At 39.8% G+C, this 20,705-nt stretch overlaps 1 long non-coding RNA gene across 1 annotated transcript; it reads right to left on the bottom strand.

Moving 5' to 3' along the window:
- Nucleotides 1-19,420, bottom strand: LOC118160555. The gene is made up of 2 exons (XR_004747565.1): nucleotides 19,301-19,420; nucleotides 1-1,367 (listed from the first exon to the last, which is right to left on the bottom strand). It is a non-coding gene; the product is annotated as an uncharacterized LOC118160555 (long non-coding RNA).
- Nucleotides 19,421-20,705: the final 1,285 nt, after the last annotated feature.

The following is a 20,705-nucleotide window of genomic DNA, read 5'->3' as shown; positions in this document are numbered from 1 at the left end:
CCCCCGGTACTGTTTAATCACTGATTGATTGACTGACTGGGTGATTTGAAAGCAGGGTCGGTTTCTGTCTTTGCTTTGGGTTATCTTCCCGACGGGGGAGGGGGGGGGCGGGGGGGGGCTCGGCCATAGCTGGAGGCATCTGAGATATTCTGACCTGTATTAAGATTTGAGAGCCTTGTATTTCTGATTCCCATCGTAATGAGCTAGCTAGGTACAAACAATGCTCATTTTCTATACAGATAGATACACTCCACCCTCATTATAAAACTATTTTCAAAAGCCAAGGATATTGAATGTTATAACAGTAATGTCAGCTCTCATGATTTAATCATGAGGCACATGAGTTTTCCGTTTAAATTTGATGTTCTCATGATCTCAATATTTTTCATGCAAATCTCGTTATTTCTGCATCCTTTCGCGCTGTAGCTTAAATTGCTTGTCAACTGCATTGCTCTCCTCGAGTGCAGTGCTTCTGAGATTCACCAGTATGATTTTGCACATCTATTTATAACTATTACTTTAGCATTTTCTCTCTTAAAGAAGACATTATACATCACCCAAAATCTATTCACTGAGCCAGATGAATTGGAAGAAGTATTTCTTTCATTTTTGGGAAGAGGAATACAGAAACAGTTTAATTATCAATATTTAAATTAGCCCAGCATAAGGCTCCTCAGAAGAACTGAGGAGAGCAAAAGGGCACCAGACCCAACAGAAGAGAAATGCAACATATAGGAAGTTAATTGCAGTGCTGTTTCAAATATGCCTTATAAGAAGGAGAGGAAAAGGCATTTTATCTTCACTATATCTCAAAGCAGGAGTGTCTCTGGGGCTTAAATTAGCCACAGTTCCCCTGGCTTACTCTTGGAAATTCTCTCTCCCTACTCACCCATCCCACTAGCAGTTAAACTCTAGTGCCTTAATCCCCAAATGACACAGTCTTTATTTTCTGTGAAACTACGACCACAGCCTATATACCTAAGTCATGGCACTCTTTTTTTCCTCCTTTTATAGCAAGAAATTACCAAGGGCCTCTAAGGTTCCACACAGATGTGCACGTGAGTTGAGTCTAGCTGCAAATGAGGACAACCAGGATGGATTTTAGTCTTATAACCTAACAAAACAAGGTATGTGTGATCTTGCTGTCTCTGCCCATTTGTCAGTTCTTAATAAAAGTTATCAGTCCCCATCAGCCAAATGGGCAGGAGAGTCGAGATTTCCCCGTGTTCTGCAGATCAGAAATGCAAATTAGGACACAAAGCTGCCGCATCCGCTCAACTCTCAGAGGCTCTGTTTGGTCTGTCGGCTGCCACTCAGCAAATGTGCAGCTCAGTGCCATCTGCAACACATGCTGCTGCTTGCCCAGCCTGCAGTTAGAAAACACAGGAGAGAGCACAAGATATTCTGGGGATTTAGGGATGCAGAAGTCAGGGATTAGAGAGAGAATGGCACAGGTGATGCAAGAGGGGGCTGAGACTAGTGCTGTCAGAGGGAGCACATAAAATACGAATCCATACACACACACACAAAGAAGATGCTTTGTTCCCCCACTCACAGAATAACTTCTTATAAAATAGCAGCAACCCTTAGCCTAGCACGTCAACCTGAGAGGTTCCACAGCCTTTGCTGTCATACCACAGTGATCTTTCCTATCACTTCTGGATAGCAGTGTGCTGTTCGAATTGATAGCTATTTTGAAAAATCAAGTGTAAAAAGTCCCACCTCATTTTTGCTCAGTAAGAATACACACAGGCTGCATACTATTTCATTATTTTAAAGGAGAACTATGCTCTTGTGCAATTAGTACAATTCTAAGTAAAATTATTACTGTACAACACCCATCAGCACAGTTATAAATTAACAAAGAAGCTTGCTGAAAGAGTAACAGTTTTATATACATATACACACACAATACATGCATCCCTACAATGAATTGCTCTTTCAGAGCCAACATTTTTCATTAAAAGTACTCTAAATGAATAAAACCATTGATGAAAAAGAAGTCAGAGAAAAAATAAAAAGCAGGAAAATTGCTGAGCATCAGCAAGAAATAAAATACGACTTATTTACATATGGGACAGAATAATTATTCCATAGACTCCTTTTAGGCTTGTCTAAGCACATTCTTCGTGCAGGTAGAGAAAAAGAAAAGTAGAATACTAAATCAAAGTACACACCAGTAGCTCTACAGGGGGAGTGTGGAGGGCAGCATAGGTGCGATTGGATTTTATTGGGCTTATACAGTGGGACAAAATGACCTGTCACCGTCAGGGACTTTCTACTACACCTCTTTACAGGAGAGCATCCAGAAAAATCCATGCTTTTCATTGCAGTTTTGGAAATAAGTTAGGTTAGGAATTATAAGCCTAAAGCAGCTCAGTTTGTGCTTTGAATAAAAATGCACAAGGTCCAAACATGCAAATACATTTTGAATCACCTCCATTAAAAATATATATTTAGAATAAAGACAACAGCAATTCCTTCCCTACCCCCAACCAATGACAGCACACAAGTTGGATCAGGGCTTCCAGATGTGCAGGCAGAATTGATTTCTGTTGCTCTGACAGGTGCGTGCATGCATGGGAGGGAGAAGTCTGGGCTCAGGAAAGGTCTCTTCTACCACAAGAAGAGAAGATTTAGAGGGAAACAGCTGGAGGGAACCAAGAAGCAGGAGAAAGCCCTGTAAGGGTCAGGCACTGCTCCAAGCGCCACTGGAGCTACACTGGGGTAAGAAGAGTGGTGGCCCCCATCGCTCCTGCCAACACAGGCAGTGCCAGGAGCACATTTGCCTGCACAAGCGGCCCCTTTGCCCAGGTGGCAGGACAGCCTGCATACCCCATGGCCACACAGCTCTCCCCAGGCTCCATTGGAAGAAGAAGGGAGGCGAACACAGGGCTGCCCTCGTCATTCAGGAAAGAAACAGGACAACAGCAGGGCAACGGAGCGTGACAGAAGAGGGGTTGTCTGCTCAGTGAGATGGGACAATGGCTTGTAGAAATCTGTCAGAAATATTATAGGGAAAAGTTATTACCTTTTCTATAGCCCCTCGGATCCTCTGGTGGCAGAACATTTTCAATGATTGTTTCTGTTTGGTGGAATCAATTGCCTCCTGATAGATTCTCCTTCCAAGTTTAAGATTGCATTTAAAACTCATCTGCTTTCTGAATTCTAATTGGGTATGTTTTGAACTGCAAATTTTTTGGGGTGAATATTTCGTTTATGAATCTCTTTATATTTCAAAGTGGTTGCCAAAGCCAGTTATGTGTCTGCGTGGTATAAACTGTTCTACATGCAGTATACAATTTAACTTGGAGATCTGATTTATTAAGAATGGTTTGATATGCTATCAAAGTGAGAAACAAAAAGACAAAGCTGAGAAAAATGAAGCTCATTAATGTTTATGTATTTTTAAAATCACACTTGTGCCTGGGAAGCTTGATTTATTATTTCAATAGACATTCAGACATGCTAGAAATAGTATTATTATTAATTTTATTCCAGACAAAGTGAAAACGGGGAAAAGGGGGCAATAAAAGATAAAATTGCCCTTTTTATTTGTTCATTTTTGAATCAAGCAGTCTTATATGTAAGTGATATTACATGTGCATAACAATTCCTTCTGAAGAATTCTTAAACGCTTCATAAAATATGAATAAATCCTGAATGACACACTACTGCCTTCCTTACTCAAGCAAATCACTTTGAAAGTTAGCAGCCATTTGTCTGGTTAATTAGAAAAAACAGCTAAATCAGGACCTAAATCTTGGTGAGGACCCCAGGCTGTTCACATAGACATGGCTCATGGGAGATGCTGCCAGGTGTCCCTAGCAGTGCCCATCCCTGATGCAGAGCTCTAGCTGAGGCATACATGGCATGCATGGGCAAAGCCACCCCCACCTTCATGAAGGAAGGCAGCTGACCACCTTCCTCTGCTCCATCCCTTTCTCTTGTCATCTTCAGCTCTGCCACCTCCCAGAAAATACCTGAAGGGGCATCTGTGCTGGTCTGTTTCTGAAGACCAACCACTGAGAACGAGAGCAGACGTGAGCTGACGCACTCAGGCAGCCCGTAGGCAGCAGCTGCAGGGAGCGCATCATGCAGCACGTTCATCCATAACTGATGTTGTGGTATTTATTTTACAGCTGCCAGTTGTGTGCAAGGACACTGCTACTTCCTGGATAATGTAGAGGGGAAGATTAATATGAAGATGGAATGCAAGCTTGGGGGTTGCAATATCTGAGACATTGTCGGGCCTTAAATTTTCTAGCTTTGTTGATGAAATTTGTCCATAAGCTCTTCACATACACACACCTCCACCACCCCACTACCCATGACAGATTACTAGAAAGCCTTTGATGACTTTCACAAAGATCTGTGCCAGCTGCAATCACCATGCTGCACTGGTACCAGTTCTGCTTCCATGGTTTGCTCCCACTGGCGCTCTTGCAGTGTGGTCTGTTCCCAGAAGCCCCATTCCACCCCGAGGAACGCAGCCTGCCCTTCCATTGCTCAGTGAGCCTCTGCCCACGCAGGTGAAACCTTCACACGGGGACCATTTGCCCAGCACCTTCTAGACTCTAGGAGCAACCAATGCCTTTGCCTCAGCTGGCCTGGTCTCCACCATCATGGCTTTCAGGTCTTGCTGCAACACATACAGGTAGGATTGCAATACAGCACAACATTTTGGAGAATAAGTTTCTGTTGCTTTGAGTTTAAAAAAAAAAAAAAAAACAACACCTGTAGTCACAGTGCCGTGCTTAGGAATCACCTTCATTTGCAAACTTTTTTGTTAAATAACATTTCTTCGTGTAAGTGTTTAGCTGAAGGTAGCAGATTTAAAAAAAGCAAATGGAAAAGAAGATCCATTGCTGAAGCAAATGAATTTTCTTAACTTCTCTCTTCAGTAGCATGTTGTTTTTCTAATACATCTTTCACTTAAAGGTCTTTCCAAGGTCTGTAGTACAGATATCATAGCATCACGCAATCTTTGCAACACCTTCAGGGACAAAGGGACAATTTTTTGTCTTTTTTTTTTTTTTTAATGTGGGATTTGAATCTGAAGATATGTTCCCACAATATCCAATTTCTGTAAGTCAAGCACACTTAGTAAAACTCCTAGAAACCAATGGAAATTTTACCTTTGAGAATCAACCTAGTTTTACAGGAAACACCAATGACTAATTTCTAGCAGCATTAAGCAGTTGCAGACACCACTTCTGAAAAAACACGGGGAACTCTGGAAAGTCCCACCCTTCTATGAGCCTTGTAATTGCACTTCGCTAATTACTGTGCTGCCTTTCAAGAATATTTATCATTTTGAACCCTAAACTTGCTCTTTTTTGCCTATCCATATTTGATAGTGTGCTATGCCCAATATACAGTACTTCATCTCAAAATAACAAACAGCATAGATGGCACTCTTGTTAGCAAACGTCTGGTGGAAGAAAAAGGACAATCCTTTTCATGCAGCATAGCACAATAGTGTTTCTGAATTGGAATTTTCTCTTGAAATAAATGTATGGGGGGAAAAAATAAATCAAGTTTCCAAGGATATAAAAAGGCCAGAAAACATGCTTGCTATTTGGATTTCGCACCATCCCTGCTGTCTGATGTGCCCAACCCCTCAGCTCTCAGGACAGATACCCTCAGCACTCACTGGCTCCCCTTCAGCATTCAGGACCAAATTGCACCAGAAGGACCTGACAGCACAGCTGCTTGCCGATTGCAAAGCACTCCAGCACATCTTGAGATGAGATGAAAATCTTCCATGCCACTTCAGTAAGGGATTTATTATTTCCCAGTCCCTTGCTCTATAGCATAATGAGAATAAAAGCTTCTGAGATTCACAGATCTTTCCTGAGGTACTATAATGCATAGAAAACAGCATCTATTTCTTCAAGAAACAACCCAGAGATTTTACAGAAGGCAAGGGAAAAGGAGCTAATATTAGACAAAGAAAACTTTTCCTGGATTTTTTTAAAAAAATAAATAAATAATGAGTGCATGAGATTTCAGGCTTGAAAAAAAGACATACATCTGTGCTGAGACATGGAACCTCTAAGGTGCTTCATTACTGGCACTTAAAGCTACTTCCAAGAAACACCTGAACTTGAATAAGCAGTGTGATCAGACAGTGTCAGCAAGGGTGGACGGATTTGGAGAGAACAGCATTACAGATTCAAAATCCATTTTAAAGCTGGAAACTGCATTATAAGCAAACCATTTACAACCTAAGTATCCCAAAGTTCACTGTTATTAATGCTAGAGCTCTGCTACAGGTCACTCAACACTCAACCAGTAAGACTGCTCTCAGAAAAAAAAAAGTGGTTTCTGTTTTTTAATTATCATAACATTATTAGTGATAGCTTTAACATACATGATTCCAAGCAAGCTCTTCTGCATATCCTTTGTCTTAGATTTTATTTTTATTTTTTTAAACAAATGCCTATAGCAACACTTGCTAATAACCACAATTTTCCCTTCCCCAACAGTATGATTCCCAGGAGGGAGTCCTTTGCCTCATGCGTTAAGTTTCAGCATGAAGGAGAATATGTTCAGTGGTCACCGCTTTGTTCGCATTCCCATTTGGATTACTGCTTGGAAAGCCTGAGCTTTCTGCAGTGTTACTGAGACTCTGAAGTAATTGCCAAAATTCCAAGAAGCCATAAGCTTTTCTGTTTTCCATGTAGCCAAAAATACCTGATAAGCCATTTATGCCTATATGGATCTCATTATGCTCAAGAACTTGCACTGATCTAATTAATAACACTCCTTCCAGATAGTGACACTTAAGCAGAGACTAAAATTGCTCAAAAATGAGTATGAACACCATTTCACAGATGGAAAAAAAAAAAAAAAAAAAAAAAAAAAAGGCTTGATGAATTGGTTTGCATAAGACTTCAAAGAGAAGGAAAGAGCAAATTTATGTGATTCACTCCCCGGTTATTTTTATTTTACCATTATATTCTTGTCTGTAAAGATATCTACACATATGTATTACACAAATACATACATATCAATAAGGATCATTTAAGTCAATTATGTTCCAGAAAAATATTCTTTTTAAATGAACTAATAAATGTGTATTCATCTTATGCCTCAAACTGTGGGCATAAGAAGTGTTATTCTGTAATTAAATATTTCATGGCAAGAGTGAAACACAGTCATCTGAGCATACCAGTTGCTGCTTCACACCCTCAGTCTTGACTTCCAGCATGCACCATATATTCAGACTGCTTCCTCAAAAACTAGTGGAAGCAGAAGAAAAGAAAAAGGTACAGCCAGAAGTTACCTTTCAAAAGTTGGAATGCTGAAAGGCATCTTCAGGACAGAGATGAATTCCTCCAGAAAGATAGAGCATGTGTTTTTGTCCACAAAACCACATTTCTGCAAGCATATGGAGTGACAGAGGAGCCAATTTCTTCACACTGGCATGTCCATTTTGGTAGCAGCAATCACCTATTAATTATTTTCATACCTTATCTGATGTTATAAGAATAGCAGTCTTTGGCATATCCCAGTTGTCACTCCATATTGTGAAAGCTCTAAAGAAAGTAAGCCAATTCACCAACACGCTTTGGGACTTTCTCCCATCCAACCAGAAGGCAGCAATGGGCATAGCTCGTGCAAACCTCTGACCCAGTCAAAGAATCTGTGTAGTTAGAAAGGTTTTGAGCATATAACAAAGGCAGAACAACTCTTCTGTAGCTCCAGAGAATGGACTTAATTCCCCACCTACGTGACTACTGAGCTGATACCACCTTTACTCTCACACAAATGTTTGCCTGTAGCTTCCAAACATCACTTCATTTATTCAGTCAATTCATCGACTTGGGTCAGGTTCAGACATAAACATGTGTCCAATATCCACATTGCTAATATGCTTAAAAGAAAGTAATGAATGCTGCACTTCCACAGAGGTAAAATGAACATGAACCCTCCCAAAATAACTGTATGTGCATACACTTGAGCGAGAGCAATGCTCTGAGCAGCAATAATCTGTCTTTCCTATTGGCAAAATATTCCACCAGTCTATCAAAATTTTAGTTTTGTACTTGAGTGCCTTCTCATGCATAATGCACAAACACTTGGATTCCAGGTGGACATCCAAATCATTTCATGTTTTTAAGCCATAATTTTGGATTTCTTAAATAAGCAGCACCTCATTATGGACGTTTTTAAAATGTTATTTGGAGACTTACAATAAACTCCAGGGCATATTTTTAAATTCAGAACTTAAGTGGGTCTCACAGAGCATCCCTTTAGACCTTAGCATACACAAACTAAATGTGCACACAAAAATAGGCAAATACACAAACAATTACCTGTTTTGTAACTAAGTATTTATTAGATACAGAAAGAACATTTGTCCACATTTTGCGGGGGAAGTTTCAGTTATAAAGTTTAAAACGTATTGGCATATTGAATTTTAGCTTGGTCTTCAGTCATGACCTGTGTTATTCCTGTCCACTAAGAGGAATCAGTATCAGCATCATCTTGAAGATACAGATGAAGCAAGAACTGGAGTAACTTGAGGTACTTACATGCTTTTTCAGCATTAGTTTGCAAACATGTTTCTGCCCTTCCTGCCCATTACAAAGCTTTGTGACTTGTGGCTGTAGTTAGACTGAATACAGATGGTACTTAATTCACACATACTCCTTCCTGGCTATGTAGGCACCAAAACCCAGCAGGGGCAATTGGAAATCCACCATAATAACTGTGCTGAAGTGCAGTACCACAGTACTTGTGACACGCACATTGGGCATCTAAGGGGAAGATCTGCCTATCATCATCTTAAATCTAGACAAAAGACTGATATAGAAGACCATTGAACTACAGAAATCATGACTTTCAAATGCAAGTATTCTGCCTTAAAAAGAGAAGGCAGAGAAACAGGAAGGGAAAAACGTCCCTACCTCCTGCTAAGCAAAATAGGCCTTTGAGAACAATCTGCAACATGTAGTTTGAGGTTCTGGTTTTCATGTTCCAAATTCAACTTGAGAGGGACTCGAGCTGTCCAATGACTGCTTCTTCCGCTGTCATCAGAAGAATGCATTAAAGAGTTCTGCTCTCTGAAGGAGTTCATTTTTGTGCCTATGGATCTTCAACCCCTTTGCACTCCGATAGTACATTTACTGAACTGGAACCTATACCAGTTTCAACAGAAGCTGCAGAGCAAGACTCAGCAAGAAGCAATGTTTGCAGCCATCAGGGAATTAGAGAGAAGACTAACTACTACACTGGGCTGAGACTGCAAGTTTTAACTAAAAATATCAGAGACAAATCATGGTTTTGGGGGCTTGCAAACACAAATTGAACATCAAGGAACAAGATTAAAAAGAAACTTCTTTGTTTCCAATTTCGTTTTAAACAGAGAAACGAGGAATTCCTGATGTGGCATTTCCTCCTTGGACCGAGTCATAAATCATGTGGATCTTAGACTGAAACAATACATTTGCTACTCTTTGAAACAATGGTGTTTTCCCAAAGTGTTGCCTCACAGTTTGTTTCACGTATTAGTGTAACACAAAGATTATGCCAGTCTTTACTACAGTCAGATTTACATTCCTAGTCTTTCACTTTAGCTTTCTCTCTTCCAGCATACACTCTTTCCATCTTACTTCCTGCAATTAAACGCATCCCTTACTGACATGAATTTACAGAAAAAAAAAAAATATAAAAAAATACTAAAATACTGCCAGAACTTGAAGCTCATATATTGCCTGCCTCTTTATCATTCCTCTCTTGCATAACTTAAACACTCATGGGAACCAGATCAGGTACTTTTTAAAAAAAAAAAAAAAAAAAAAAAAGTGCCCAAAAACAATTGGTTCCAACTGCTCCCTTGGCACTAATATAGTCGTCTACTTGCTGAAATATCTGAAAAATAACATTTTCAGAAACAACCTCAATTGACAACTGAGTAGAAGTTTCTTGAAAGGTTTTTTTAAAATAACAACAACAAAAAAACTTATCCTGAACTATATATATTTGATATTTTTAATGTCATAAATACTTTTAAGTAAAAGAGTTAATCACAATAACAATAATTAATAACACTCACAATAACAATTACCTACTGTAAACTCAGCCTCAGTAAGGAAAGGCAAAGCTTTGCCTTTCGAACTCCTACATTACAACACTTTGCATCTGTGCATCTAGAGATGGCATATTGACCTCATCCCGTTTATGTCCTATGCTTGAAAAAATGAAAGATTCCAAGTCAATGCCACTGCTACCTTGGTCTTTTGGTATAACAGCACCCAGAAGTTGTTTCCATTACTAATACCCTAATTTAAATTCTCTTGAAGAGACCTACAGCTGCTAAAGGATCTAGATTGGTCTCAGAAAAAGTACACCATGGATTTATGCCCTGAAATTGCATTAGAAAGACAGTTTAATTAGAATGGTAAAGGTGTAGCATTGAAGTCTTGTTTGTGTACCTCAGTTATGACTAGGCAGTCAGTTGCTTACCAAACTTATCTGTGAACTTGAAAGAGAAGTGCTCAGTTTGATTGCGTTCTTGTCTTGTACTGTTAAAAAGAGCTACTATAGAATGGCATTATAGAGTTTTCATACTCATGTTACTCTACTACATCACCTGTACACATACAACAATATTCACAATTTGACCATTATTCTATGATGCACACATTTTGTCTACTTAAATACATACATACACTGCCATAGTTGTGTCTGGAGTTTCAAGGACATGCTATTGTTCTCAGTTACCTTCTCCAGCTACATAATCTTGTGCAAAAAAGCTGCCAAGCATTTTCAGGACAGAATAGCATATACCTGGCCTTGCTATAAGAAGTTGTAAGATATAAAGCATGGGAACATCCAGCACAGCTTCTTTCTTTTGCGCTCGGAAAAATACCAACAATTTCAGAGTCAGCAAAACGCTGAGTGGCAACAGAAAAGGTGGGCTGGAATAGAGGGCTCATTGTGTTTATCCGATTATAATAACTAGTTAGAATTACATATTATGCATTTAAATTGATTAGTTACACACATTTATTACAGGCAACAGTTTCATTTTCTTCCCTTTTTTTTTTTTTTTTTTTTTTTCCAGTTGCATACCAGCATTTGCTGACAAGAGAAGTTTAAAGGAAAGCTGAGTTGGACAATAAAGAATTATTCTGCAGGGACAGGAGAAAAATGTGGAAGGCACCAAAGGCAGCAGGAGAAGGGCTGAGATATATGATGGCAAGGGAGCCATGGCAGCTGGAAAGGAGCTGGAAGGAAATAAGATGCCGAATCAAAACGTAAGAAGTGGGAAGAGAAAGAGCAGAAGCTTTTTCTCAGTGTTAGGAGAGCAGTGGTAAAAGAAGGGGAGATCTGCACATTTCTGCTGACCACTTTCAATCTGAAACCTTCTTTTTTCTTAATGGTTCCAGTAACACAGGAGACTTAAAAGCCTTGCCTAGAGGAGCTCCGGCATTAAAAGAATATAAAAATAGTGCAATGATTCAGAGCAGGAGCCTTGCAAAACAAGCAACAGTGAGGCAACAGTAGTTCTGCTGGCTGACCCAGTGCACCCAAAGAAAAATAATCTATTATATTTTAAACAAATAAGAAGTCTATGCATTTTAGAACCTTTTCTCACCTTACGTCTCTTAATAAGGTGAAGTATTATTTTCCTAGTAAGGTAACTCATAATTAAACTGACACCACAGTCTTTTCTCCCCCAGAATTACCCTAATGCAATGAATTCCTTTAATACTGTCTTTTGCTCAAAGTGCACCGATCAGGTAGCATCTTGACTGCCTTTAGTGTTTCAAAGGCTATCCTCAAAATAAGACCTCTGTTAACAGATGGCTTAAACATCTTCATGTATCAAGACCTTAAATGACCTTTTCTCTTTTCAGAGAAAAATAGCAACAACAAAGAACACTTAAAACATTTGTGGCATTCCACTTAGTTATACCGTGGGTGCCACGCAAACCTGAAATGTCTTATTCTCCCTCAAAAGTTCTCCTCGCCTTCGGCTGATTTGGTCTGCTCAATTGGCGTATGAGATGGACCATTACAAAGAGCTGTGCTCTGGGGCTCTTCAAAGCACAGTAATGTTTCTGTCTTTATGACTCTTGCCTCTCAAATCTTTTATCTATGGATTTTTCTCTCCCTGCAAATTAAGGACAAATTTAACATTTGGGTTTAATTTTTTTCCCCTCAAATTGACATTCTCAGTTTTACGATGTGATTTTATAGTTGCATATAGTACTTTTCTAAAGCCAGTTGTATGTTTTGTAGGACGTATACAGATCCCATTATCATAGAAGCTCAAACTAGAAGACGTGGGGGGGTGGTGTATGTGTGTGAAATCAGTAACCATCCATTCTTATTGGACCAATTTTGTCCTTCTTTTTCACTTTCCACAGCAGATTACCATTTCTTTCAACACTTCAGAAGTTTGCAGTAAGAGCAGATGAACAATCAGCTGAATCTATCATCCTGTCACCAGAGAAGGCACTGTAATGTACCAAGGGCTACCTAAGGATTATATAAACTAGCTTACTTGAACACCACTATTTCACTGCAGCTGCACAGAAAACAGAGCCTAGCTTGCCCTGCTGCTTGGTAGGCTTACAGAAGGGCGTGGATACAGGTAGATAAGCTAATCTTTTGTTATTCTTGGGCAGGTGACTGGGCCACATCAACCAATGAGTAACCAAATTAAGTGTACAGATCAGTGAGTATCTAATGCTCTTTGCCTACATAAACTGAAGAAGCGGTATATGTGTTGCTGTGCATGAGTGCATGATGCAAGATGTCACACATGATCTTGATTTTAGCCTCAGAAATGAAGGGTCAATTTTGTAAGCGGAGTTGCTGCATAAGCTTTGCTTCTCAAACAGCCATTTGGGTATACGTGATGTTTCTAAAGGCTTGTTGGCAGCCTTACAAACGTTTCTGGATCATGGTGTTCCAGAGATACGTGAGCAGCTCCTCTCCTCTTAATGTTACACAGACTTCTGTTTTCAAATGAGAACTGACCCAAAGCAAAGCCACTTACTTCTGGGGCTGTAAGCTTCATGTGAGCTCATGTTCCTTAGATTAGGTCATGATAAGGAACAAAACTGCAGAGTTGCAAGGGAAAGTCAGGACCACAGGAGATGGATACACTAAGTCCGGAAAACAACACGAAGGAAAACCTGTTGATAGGATTACTAGCAGCTTTCACTTCTCAGCCTCAGAAGTATCATGTTACAAAACACACAATCATGGGGTATTATGTACTGATGCTCTGGAGATAAAATCGGTAAATACTGTCCCTCAGAATTGATAATTACAGAAACATCTATAGAACAAAGTGACAAAAACATGTAACAGGAATACATATTCATGACTAACATCCACAACAACTATTTATTTCCAGATATCACTCTTACCACTGCTACATTTGCTGTATTGGTAGTTACTGATAAAGCTGTCTGCTATTTATTCTGGCAAGGTCATTAGCTACCTATCCTTCTACTTTATTTTATTGGATGTATTAGCCTGACTTTTTCCCTCCATTCCCAGTTCTTCTTTCTAGGAACTAGGACACACAGATCCATCTCATCAGGCACTGGGCAGCCACCCCAAGTTTGCATATTAGTTTTATACTTCACGTATACAGCAATATATGAATTAACACTAAAAAGTGAAACATAAGGGGGGGCGAGCTGTACATAATTACTGAAGACAAAAAGAAAAAGCCTATCTGTGGAAAGAAAAACAGTTTTTTTGCTTGTTTTTTTAAATAAGGTTTCCACCACTCGTGCTGTAGTGGAGACCCCCCCTGCTGTTCAAGCAGCAGCACAGGTTCCTGGCCACCCACTGCTTTGCCTGCCAGCTACCAAGCCACAGAGTCGCTCAGTAAGAGCACTATTTGCACTTGGGTTACTGCGTCAGAAACTCCTCAAACACCCTCCCATTGTCATTGCTATCACCAGTTTGCTGGCAGATCAGTTACTCCTGTCTTCACTGGAGTAAAGACATTCACATTGGAACATTGCTGTTGGTGAGTGTTCTTTACCTCGAGGCCCGTTGTGCCAGGAAAGCAGTATGTCCCAGATACTGCTTGTTAGACAGCAAAACGCATAGTTAGGAAAACACTTTGCAAAGATTATCACTGGTGTAGATTAGGCTGTGAAGTGCCCATTGCAAAAATATATTTAAAAAGTCAACTGCAATTTATTTTACGGCTCTTAATCCATGTTTGAGTTCATTGCTACAGCCTTGCTGTGCCCTAATGGGGACTTCTACACATGACCAGATTCTATGAAATCAAGAGTAATTAAGCTAATGTGACTGCTAGAACTAGTTGTAGAGCAGTAGCAGTATAAGAATTACATATAAACCATGCATTTCCGTATTATTCCATATAACTTACTTGCTCCCAAATGAAAATTGTCAGTAGTCTGTGTTTGTTTATGTTTTGGAGCAAAAAATAATTTGTTTCATTTCTGATGCAAACGCTTCCCTAGAAAGAAAAAAACATTTACTTGTTTTAATTGACCCTGACTCGAAATCAGCATGGGATTTGTTTGTTGGCCAAAAACATTTCAACAATGCTTGTGATTACAGAGCTAGCTAACTGTTTTTAATTTTAAAAGAGTTCCCAGTTCTGTACAGTTTCCTTGAAGAAAACACACAAAATCAACCATCAACAACAAAAAATTACACACTCCTGCCTTCCAAGTACAAATTCTTTAAAAAGCCCAATTTGCCATTGCCTTCAATGAACCTGTTCAACTGGGCCCCAAAACTTCACCTAATAGCAAATATCTTACTGCATAGTACACCCAATAGTTTTCTGATATTAGAAGATATGCCATTCATGTGGAGAGTACTTGTGTACTGCAGGATGCAGGTGGGGGAGGGAAAAAAAAAACAAAAAGCACACCTTGGCAAATCAAGTCCACCAAATAGACTCATCACTTCTAATTGGCTCTGCTGTGCATATAGCAAGTAGTGCAACTGCGTGCTATCGCTCTCTAAGGGCTATTTATATATTGCGACACATTGAAATACTGCTGGAAGAGGAAGGAGCCTCTAACAGCAAAGCCTGGTTTCACAAGTCAGCTCTTGTCTCGCTTTGTTAGCATCAGGGAAATCTAAGAAGGACCGACACCTTTATGCGATGCAGAGAATTAGGATCAAAGCAATCCTTCCGCAATCTGACATTGTTTTGCACCCTGAAGTACATTGACCCTTTTAAATTTGTTTACTATTTTGACCTTTTTAAATTGAGACCTTACTATTTTTCCCCATTGACAGTAAAGCATGGATAAAATTGCAAACTAGGCATAAACTGATCAAAGATTCATTAAGAACAAGACAAATAGCATATCAAGTTAAATGTACAAGACCATTAGATGGTTTAAAGGGTTGCTTCAGTAAATTGAACCTCACACTGCACTGCAGAACTGAGACTTAATAGAGAGTAAGAAGTCAGAGCAAGTCAGGTTTTGTATAACTAATGCTTCTGTATTTGAGATATTCCATACTAATATCAGAAATTAATGTCCAATTCTCACAATGCCACATTGCAGCTATGAGAACAGGGGGAAGATGTGTGTGTGTAAAGAATGAGACGTGTTTAAAAGCGTAAGTACGGGTCAAGGTTTTAGAGGACTTTTAACACTGCTACTAATCACCACATCATCCCTATCAAACACGTGGATGTAATGTTACAGCTTGGCCGTAGCACACCCACAACATGGCCAGTGGTGATCAGAAAGAAACGGCTGCTATCTGCCATAGAAGATCATTTCTCCCATTCTAGGGAATGAGCAGGTGGGTGCCAGGATTCGCCTTGTGTAGTCAGTATGCATAGATGGAAGCGGGGAGGAATGTCAGATTAGAGTTCTTTACAAGTACTTTAAGGAAGGTTAAAAAAAAAACAGCACATAGGTACCTCAGGATAATCCTTCCATCTCTGTCTGTATGTCGGTGCAAAGCAACAATACTATACAGCAGCATGATCATTATCTCAGTACTTTTGTTCTCCATCCCCTTTTCTGAGAGGTTACTATGAAGACTGCAGCGTGCCCAATAGGGAACATCCCCATCAGACAAACCAATACAGAGCACACAATCCCCAAGCCACCATTTACTGAAGTGCAATCAAAGACCTGCAAATTGCAATAAGATAAATTCATTTGGGTACTGCTCGCTCCAGCCTCCCAAAGTTTAAATCGAATTTGAGCATTTATAGTGGACATATAAAATCACGGTCAATCATCTAGGCCGGCTCTACTTTGGCTGTGGGATTGGTCCAGATAACATCCAAAGGTCCTTCCTAAATTACTCTGTGTATCACCCATTCATGCCTTGCCTAACACCACAAAGTAGACAGAGCATCAGTCCTCTTCCCTTCTTTTGTAACACAGCTGAAATAAGCCAGATACATTTGCATCCACTATGAGTTTAAATGCTAAGCTCACCTTTGAGAACATTTTGTTTCCCAGTTTACCTCCCAAACTCAAAATAGGTAAAGAAATACTTGTTGCATCATTTTTATTGACATTTTAGGGAAAAAAAATGTCTTCAAATTACTTAAATCCTGGGAGTTTCCAATAGAAAAAGTGATGGAAACAGCACTTTTTAATGAGATGGCCAGCAATGACTTCAAAGGGCTTTGCATTCAAGCAGAATGCTTCTACATACCAAAAGGGGATGGTTATGGTATGTCTTCGACTTCTGTAAACTCAAGCAAGTTTTCTGATTGCTCCTATTTCTATTAATGCAACTCGTCCTCATGACTTTGTGCAGGAATGATTACAACTTGGAGACAAACAGGCTTAGAATAGCAGGTCACACTGCTTTCCTCCCTATTAATACAACCTTAAAAAGAACCTTGCATTTTGCTTATACTGTTCTGTGTTTGCCTGCAGTGAGATTACACACTCCAGCATTTTCTGTCCTAGGTTTCTTTGGCTATTGATACAGTGGCCGCCTGCATCCCCTCAGGATCGTGACTTCCAGCACAGCACATGTCCAGCAGCAGCCTGGTGGTTTGGACATGAGATCCTCAGAGCCCCAGGCATGGCCAAGCCATAGCACACAGACCGTGCGTTTGAGTGGCTGTGCAGCGCAGCGTGATGCTGAAACTGCCTGGGGCTGAGACACTTGAGGGTCTGGAAGCAGGAAGCCCTGCACAGAGGTAGAGCTTATGGGGTTAGGTACAATGCCATGCTAACACAGTTACCATACCTCCCAGACTCGAGCAGGTATTGCCACACACAGCTGTGCACTGACTGTGCAGGTATGTGCATGTAAGGGCACGGGCATGCACATGCGCACACCAAACCCTTACAACTAGCCCAAGGCTTCTTTTGCAGGACTCTAGTACACACTGAAGAAAAGCACTATGAATCTCTTTAGAAAATGTGATTTTTTTTCAAGGTGTTACCTTTTGATATTTAAGGACGAATCAATCAAAGCAAAATAACAGGCTGCATGATATATACCCAGCATAAATGAAAATATTATGAAAGAAGGCACTGTTGTTTTAGGAAATGATTGACAGGGAAAAAAATGTGACAGGCAGGTGACTCAAATTCATTTGACTTAAGTAATGTTAACTACGTCAATATCAGCATTCCTCTAATGAGAGAGTAGGGATTCATATTAGAGAGACAGACAGCCCCACTGAAGACCACAGTCATCCTAGATCTATCAAGTTACAAAACCAACACCAATGGAAGATTAAAGGCTTTTATGGTAACATCACTCAGAGCAAGGCTTTCAGTAAAATAGCATTCTTCATGAGATAACTGCAGACAGAGCAGAGGAAGGGGGAGAAACATGAAGAAGTCCGACCAAAGTGAATAAGACTCTTCTAATGCCAACAGAGTTTTAAAAGATTTGTGGAGGTATTTCTAGTGGAGGATAAACTCTTACTCTTGCAAAATCTGCTTGAACTACTCTGATCAGTCACACCTAGCATCATTTTACTCATTTCTCCAACTCTGGGGATGTACAAATAATCAGTGTCATGAGAGAAAAAATGATGAAATAGGTATGTTTAAGATGAGAACTGCAGAAAAGTGTCCCCCCTCTCCCCAATGTGCATTCAAAACACATATTACCACTGCACTTGCTCAATATTCTTTTAAGTCTATTTTAGCTATGCCTTTACTAAAAAAGTAAAGGCTTTATTTTAGCAGGATATTTTTCAAAATCCAGTGGCAAACGTGCAACCTTTTGCTATCAACTAAAGGTTATACTAGCCATTGGTCAAAAAGAGATGAGTAATATTATTTACATACTGATAACACAGCTTCACCTTGTCCACAGAGGCACACAACGCACATCATGGAAACACTGGACAGCCAACTGAGCCATAGGAACAGAAGAGCAAACACTAGTTGCACCACTTGAAATCTGGAGTGTCAAAAATAGATGCACGCTTATTTTTAGTTGGTCCAAAACTGGCTTCATTTTGTCACTTAATCAGAAGCTGCTTTATATAATTTTGGTCAACATGAAACATATAAAGTAGCATGCACACATGTACACTGCCTTACTTCAAAAAGGTTTCTAAAAAAAATTGAAACAACAAAGTCTGATCAAACCTCATCTTTTAAGGAGTGAAACATCAACGATGCATCCACTGAAGGAAACGAGGGAACAAATGCATAAGAATGCTTAAGCGGTAGAAAAAGCCCCCCAAAAAGCCTTCCAGATTCTTTCCTTTAACAGATGCAAGGAAAACATTAGATGTACAAACTGATCAGACTGTGCCAAACATGGCTCCTCTGTTATAACAGCATGGATCCAGCACACTTCAGTTGACACCTATTGTGTGACACCCTATTTACTCCTGCTGGGCTGAGAATTTGCAGCTTCTGCAGGAAGCTGCAGCCTGAGCTATCAGAAATGGCAGGCTGAGGGAGGTCCACAAAGTCCTGGAAGCAGCTTCATGCAGCTGGCATATTTCAGCTCAGCAATAACTGTTAAGAGTCAAGTACCCAGAATGTCTTGCACTACTCTCCGGTCCCAGTACAGAATCTATTTAGAGGTGAATCTCAAGAAAAAGAGAGTTTGCTGTCTATTGCTGAAGGCAAAATCCAGCTCCCCCTGATGAGTATGCAAACTTGATGTGAATATCAAGTAGCAAGAACTGCTTATATTAATTTTGCACCAGCAAAACACTAGTAACGGAAAAGCCTGCAAACGCTTCAATTTCCCATCCCTGTGTCACATATGCACTGACACCTGCTATTTCCACCTCCTGTACTGTGATTTTAATCATGTGTGGGACAAACAATTTGTCAGGATGGAAATTCCAGAGTCCACATACCTGTGATTTTTGTAGAGAGAAACATTCATTTTTCATTGTGATGTCAGGGAGATGCGTCATTACATCAGATGCAAGTCCTCAACATTTTTTTCTTTGATTGTTTTCAAGTGTACCTGCAGGAAGGTAAAAAAAAAAATAAAAATCTTAACAGTTTTAAGAGTTTCTGTATGCTACCCATTGTAAGAATAATAATGATCTTGGCTCATATTTTGTCAGCAAGGGCAAGTTTCCTTTAAAGAAATAGCTAATTACGTCTGTTTCAGATCTCAAAACTCCCTCAAGGTTGCATTTTAATGAGATTCAAAAGACTCGCCAAAACCAAGTTGAAAGCACATTTGGCATTTTTAAATATGCATTCAGATAAACTTGATAAATCTGTTGATATGCTGTTATCTATCACTCTCTAAGATACCCCAACATGTTATTCTTTACACAAAACCTGCCATCAAACATGCTGCACCTTTAGTAGAAAAAGGTAACGCATTCATCAGGGACTAGCAATATAATCATGTTAAAAGAAAAGAAACAAGGAATAAAAAGTCAAATTAAAATGCAAGAGAGGAAAGATGCAATGAATCCTATCTTGCATGGATTGAAACCTCACTTGTCATGCTATCAGAGTAGTGTCACAACAGAATTATCCCCTATATAAAAGTTTTCTGTTTGGTTGGTTTTTGTTTTGTTTTTAGGGAGGGAGGACCACTACCATTCTTCGAGAAGTGCTGAGATTACCTTGACGGTACAAGTATGTACTTCTATGCTGAAAGCTGTCTTTGTGCAACGGCATCTTTACATTCAGCAGGACTGCATAGCCATTCATATCACACAGAGTGCTTTACTGGATTTTTGTTCTTATTAGGTCTGTGCAAATGACTGAACGGGGAGTGAGGGTGCTGAATCCTATCCCTCCTTGAGCATTGTTTACCAGGTCCCTCACTAACTCCCAATCAGTTCCACCTCTGCAATTCTGCTGAAGGCAATGAGTTTCCACAGGTATTGCCACACACCATAATTAGAAAGCAGTTTCAGTTCAATGAGGCTTTATTGGCTTGACAAGGCATACAGGGCTTATAAGTGTGTAAGAAAAGGCAGAACATTCCCAGCTCTGTCAAAAATCAAGTAATATCCATCAAGGAGAAAGCCACTTCTTGAGCATGAGCTTTGATAACCTGTGCTGTCTGTCAACATCTGCAGTGCATTGGAACTGGAACACCTCACTTGGTGTATTTGTGTGCATTTAACGTGCTTCATATTCCTGTTCCCTCTTCAAGGCCTCAGCTAGAAGAGCTGCAACACGACAGCTGGCTCTGTATTCATTAAGCACATTTATTTCATGCGTTTTATTTATTTAAGCAACAGTGTGCATTCCATTCTGTCACTTTTTTTTTTTTTTTGCTTTGAAATA

The sequence above is a fragment of the Oxyura jamaicensis genome, chromosome 1 (assembly GCF_011077185.1).
Source record: "Oxyura jamaicensis isolate SHBP4307 breed ruddy duck chromosome 1, BPBGC_Ojam_1.0, whole genome shotgun sequence".
Lineage (NCBI taxonomy): Eukaryota > Metazoa > Chordata > Aves > Anseriformes > Anatidae > Oxyura > Oxyura jamaicensis.
This window is presented reverse-complemented; position numbering and strand designations above follow the sequence as displayed.